This window comes from Malus domestica, chromosome 11, assembly GCF_042453785.1.
Source record: "Malus domestica chromosome 11, GDT2T_hap1".
Taxonomy (NCBI): domain Eukaryota; kingdom Viridiplantae; phylum Streptophyta; class Magnoliopsida; order Rosales; family Rosaceae; genus Malus; species Malus domestica.
Window position 1 is genome coordinate 38244943 of NC_091671.1, and position 6000 is coordinate 38250942.

Below are 6000 nucleotides of genomic sequence, written 5' to 3' on the forward strand. Positions count from 1 at the left end.
CAGCTATATAAATATAACCAACTCACCAAATAAAAAATACATTGATCGTAGGTGAGCACAAAACAAATTCACCAAGTGCTTACATATAATAATGAAAGAAGAAATGACAAGCTACAATGATAAAGGACTTGAGTCCTCATATGTGCATCAAAGAACACCAAACTGACTTGGAGGGGAAGGGTGATCAAACCGCCACAACAAACTCCAGCAAAGAAACACTTAAGAAATGCCCTGCACTCAGGTAAAAACGTGTCATTACCAAGTCAATCCAAGCAAATACCAACAAAAATTACAATGAAATTATGAACTAACCAAGGTCCCCGCTAGAAAAGCCGTTGGATTTCTCACTCCAAGCGAAAATCGTTCAACTGAAAACCAAAATGCACTGAAACGTCACTATCTAATACCAGAATTCAAGCTTAATGGATTTGCTATAATCTTGTTATACAACACTACCTCAATATTTATGGGACTACGTCAACTCATTACTAAAAATTTGAATCATTCATAACTTTGCACATTTTAAACATAATAAAAATGATCTAAATCAATGAAACAAATTTGAAGGGGTTTGTTTGTACAAGAGAAGAAACTAGCTCTTTCACTCTGTAATGTACAAGAGAGCCGAGAGACTTTTTTTTATTGCACTGAAATTGAATTGCAAAGCCAATTATTACGGATTCACACAATATCTATAACCTCATTTCATCAATCACAGGAGAAAATTCACAAAACATTGAGTAGCACAGGGAAGAGTTCAAATATCTATAATATCGTAAGCATTTCCTCTCTTTCTGAAAAAAATCAAAAGAGGAATATTTTTTATAGCTCAATCATCGATCTACAAATTCTAACTTAAAACCCCTAAAAATCCCTACACCAGAAATTCACATTAATAGTAAAACCTAATTCAAAATTACCTAAATTTTAGAGGGATGATGGTTGGTACTTGCCTTGGTACTGGTAGTAGCAGTGTCCTCGACGGTGGTGATGGGGTGATGATGGTGGTTGTGACGGCGGAGGTGGTGATTGGGGGTGATGATGTTGGTCGCGACTCGCGACAGTGCTGTGAAAGTGGTGAGGTGAGCACTGTGGGTCGAAATCGAGGGAAGGGATAGCAAGAGGGATTCGAGGGAGAGGGATAGGGAGAGGGACTCAGGGAAAGGGAGTCGAGGGAGAGTCTGAGAATCCGAGAGACTGAGGTCTGAGGCTGCTGAGGCTGAGGATGCTTCTGGAACTCGGGACTCGGGGAAGGTTGGCTAGGGTTGAAAGTTGAAAACTTGAACTGACGGTTGAGATTGGATGGAGAGATGATATTAAATCTCGTTCGTCCAATCTAACACAAACGGGCCGGTCCGGGTACCCGCGGATCCTATAATTTTGGAACCGGCCCACCCCACCCCGATCTATTTTTACAAAACTAAGAACCGGCCCGTACCCGCCCCGTACCCGCGGGTCCAGGACCCGTTTGCCCAGCCCTTGGCGTTCCTTCTGTTCTAACAGGCATGCGTTAATTTGGTGGGATTTGGGTTGGCATGGCGTTTCTTTAATAGTATATGCAAATTTAATGAGAATCCGAAGTAATCAGATTGTGCTTGTATAACATTTATGTGCACGGCCTACGGTTTTGGTCTGACGACGTCGGGACTGTCTCACCGGTTCAGGAACCATCTCGCCGTCAAGCCTCCAACAACGGTGTGGTTCCCTGATTGGATTCTTGCAGTGAAATTTGAAGAGTGATTTGGCGTCTTTATGGAAGACTCAGGGACCATCTCGCCGTCAAGGCTCCAACAATGGCGTAGTTCCTTGACTGGATTCTTGCAATGCAATTTCAAGAGTGATTTGAAGTCTCTATGGAAGACTCAGAATCCTTGGCTATTGATATCATTGGGTAAAGGTTTTTTATTTTTTTATTTTTATTTTTTTAATCTTCGCTTCCCTACAGAAGAAGACATGAAGAGAGTGTGGGGAGACATGCTTCTTCAAATTCATGCACAAGTTTGATTAAAGTATTCAGTTTGAGTCAAAAATACTGGCATCCTTGTATTGAATGGAAATTGCTCGTAATGTTTGTATTCCTCTACAGTTGGACCATGCTACATGAAACAAGAGAGATAAAGAAGAAATGTATAAGATTAAGTAAACAACGTGTGGTTAGAATTTTAAAACCAAAAGATTATAGCATATTTTCGCATAACCAAATGCTTGGGTATGAGTTCACAGCATTATATATAAACAATTTTGTTTTCATCCAGCGCACTGAAGTCTGAACTGATATAGTGACTTTCCATATATTATCCCTTGCAAATATTTGCAAACCCCATGCATGCTCGAATATTACTACCATACAATCTCTTGCGATACATGAGAAACAAGAACAAGGCTCATAAGTAAAATAGGGGCCCTTCAAAATATCATAATAAGTAATAAAGGAACAAAATCTTATCACGCATTAATATTGATGCGGGGAGAAAGCATACAATCTTGGAAATTGCTCACATGCATTGGAATTTGAATAATAATGGCAGTGCACTTTTAATTACTTAAAAATTTGTTAAGTTCATTTAGAATAGGGTGAGAGTCTTTTTGGAAGTTGTAATTCATTTATGCTTCCTTTAAATTATGATGTAATACAATCATTTGGAGGACTTGAATGAACTAAAGTATCATTTGTTTAGTGCAATCGAAGTGAGTGTTCCCTCCTTCTAAAATCAAGTGTGAGACTTGGTCGTGTCGAGTGAATCCACAATTAGCAACGTGAGTGATTCCATTACCCTTGGTTGAGTGATTCCCAGGTTATCTCCCCTGGTCAGTTGTTTTTTTTCCTACATCAAGTGGTATCAGAGCGGTTTTTTTTTCTTCAAATTTTCTCCTATCCTGGTGGTAGCGCTGTGCACATCATCTATGTTCGTCGCCAAAACTGACTTAGTTTCCCTAACTTTCATTTGAAGAGTTACATATCACCAGAAATCTTTGGGAGTCTAGTTTTCAATGCAACAAACCGTGCATCAAACCGAATTTTGTGTGTGTAGATATCGGCAAAACACCATAAAGCAGTGTTGTCACGAAAACAAAATTAGTTATCTTGCGGGTCAGTTTTCGATTTGGTTAAGTATTTCTCGACCTTCATGCCGTATATCATTTGAAAGCCCTTCCAGTCTAGTTTCTAAATTTTCAAGCGGTTCCTCAATCTACTATTTCTACAAAACAATATCTTCAATTTGCTAAATCATGTTGTTGTTGCCAATAAATGGGGTTGGATGGGGTCTAGAACCAGCTGTCTTTGATTTTTCAGGTGACGATTTTCTAAATTTCAATATTCCTCCAAATTTTGATCATTGTCCAAATGGTTCATGTAAGATTTGTTGTACATGTATTGAGGTTGAAAAATGTTCTAACATGGAGTTTGGCACAAAAGGGGAACATATAGAAAGCAATGATGTAGTCGATTGTCGATGCAAATTTCCGCCGTCTTCAGTCTTGACAAAAATGCACCTGCAAAACAATCAACTCCTTTGATCAAAGACCTAAGCCTCATGCACCCACAAGGTGGGGGAGGGGGGGTAGGTCAATGGATCTTCGATGCCAAAGTTAGTTTCTTTGAGAGAGTAAAGTGCTTAAGGTTTTTAGGGTTGCAAAAAACCTAGAAAAATTGGTAGAATATGGGGTATTTATAGGGCTAGGGCCGGCAATATAGGGTTTAATGGAGAAATATTCTCTAAATATTCCCAAGATATTTAATAGGAGATAATATCTTGAGATCATAGGGTAATAATTCTTAATTGATTTAAATTAGGATTACTTACTTGATTGGAGTCAATCTTCAATTAGGAATGTATTAAAGATAGGATTTGGGTAATTAATCCTTATCTTTAATTCATTGCCATGGGCAGGTGAGCTGTGGGCAGTTGTGTTCAATTGTTGAGTCCTTCAAGGATGTGAGCTGCGCGTAGGAGAATCTAAAAAGTCTGCCTATTTATTGAAGGCAATCTTGTCCTTCTTGAATAAAAGTCCATGTGTCGCCTCTAGAATTTTTGGGATTATTTTTGGCTCCACAAATGCCCCCACACTGTGCTGCTCGCATGGAAAATGCAGTAGGTGTAGAAATCCCAAGCTGTTTGGGCTTGTAGAGTTGTTTCCCAATTTGAACTTGATCTTCTTCCTTGATTTGGAGATAGACTTCTTGTAGGAAAAGGAAAATAATTGCCCCCAATACCTATTTAATTATGCCTTAAACAGGGGATTAAATAAATTTGGAGAACAATCATTATTCCAACAAGAAAGAGAAGCCAGAGGATATTTTTTCTTCCCCCTCCCCAAGCATTCTTCTTTTCTTGCCCTTGCAAAGAATCGTTTCTCATTGTTCTTTTTCCTCTCCGTGCCGCACCAAGGTAAAAAAAATTTGAATTTTCTTTTCCTTGAATTTTGTGGGAGTCTTGGGACTTGAAAAATTGGCTTGGCGGGGGCCGTGGGTGTGGGTATCACAAGGAATATGAGCCTCTGGGCTGCTTGGTGGCGTGGCATGGGTCAGCTGGTGTGGGCCAGGTGGACGGTTTCGCTCGGCTCAGGCCGAGGGGATCGGTGCGCTAGGGCGCGGGGAGACCAGCTTGGGCCAGGTCTTCAAGGTTAGTAGGCACGGAAGAAAGAAGGGAAGGAGGCACGGGCCTCCCCCCATGTTGTGTCTTATCCAGGAGATGATTTGCTCCATGAAATGCGCGCATGCTCAATGTTCCTCAAATGTAGTTCGTGAGATGGTGGGGTTCTCAAACTTGAGCAGGTTCTTTAATCTTGGCATGACCATAAATGTGTTCTGGTACTTCTTTGAGATTGGCCACAACGAAGGTGTGAGACAGCTGAGATCTTACCATAAGCTGTTCGAAGCTTCTAGCAAAGGTGACCATGAATGGGCGAGAGATACCTTGGAAGTGAGCGGAGAGTGAGAGTGTGACTCTTCTGGTTGAGTGATTCCAAGGTTATCTCCCCTGGTTGAGAGTCTGAATCCACAATTAGCAATGTGAGTGATTCCATTACCCCTGGTTGAGTGATTCCCAGGTTATCTTCCCTGGTCAGTTGGTTTTTTTCTTGCATCAAGTGGTATCAGAGCGGGTTTTTTTTCTTTAAATTTTCTCCTATCCTGGTGGTAGCGCTGTGCACATCATCTATGTTCGTCGCCAAAACTGACTTAGTTTCCCTAACTTTCATTTGAAGAGTTACATATCACCAGAAATCTTTGGGAGTCTAGTTTTCAATGCAACAAACTATGCATCAAACCAAATTTTGTGTGTGTAGATATCGGCAAAACACCATAGAGCAGTGTTGTCACGAAAACAAAATCAGTTATCTTGCGGGTCATTTTTCGATTTGGTTAAGTATTTCTCGACCTTCATGCCGTATATCATTTGAAAGCCCTTCCAGTCTTGTTTCTAAATTTTCAAGCGGTTCCCCAATCTACTATTTCTACAAAACAATATCTTCAATTTGCTAAATCATGTTGTTGCTGCCAATAAATGGTGTTGGATGGGGTCTAGAACCAGCTGTCTTTGATTTTTCAGGTGACGATTTTCTAAATTTCAATATTCGTCCAAATTTTGATCATTGTCCAGATGGTTCATGTAAGATTTGTTGTACATGTATTGAGGTTGAAAAATGTTCTAACATGGAGTTTGGCACAAAAGGGGAACATATAGAAAGCAATGATGTAGTCGATTGTCGATGCAAATTTCCGCCGTCTTCAGTCTTTACAAAAATGCACCTGCAAAACAATCAACTCCTTTGATCAAAGACCTAAGCCTCATGCACCCACGAGGTGGGGGAGGGGGGGTAGGTCAACGGATCTTCGATGCCTAAGTTAGTTTCTTTGAGAGAGTAAAGTGCTTAAGGTTTTTTAGGGTTGCAAAAAACCTAGAAAAATTGGTAGAATATGGGGTATTTATAGGGCTAGGGCCGACCATATAGGGTTTAATGGAGAAATATTCTCTAAATATTCCCAAGATATTTAAT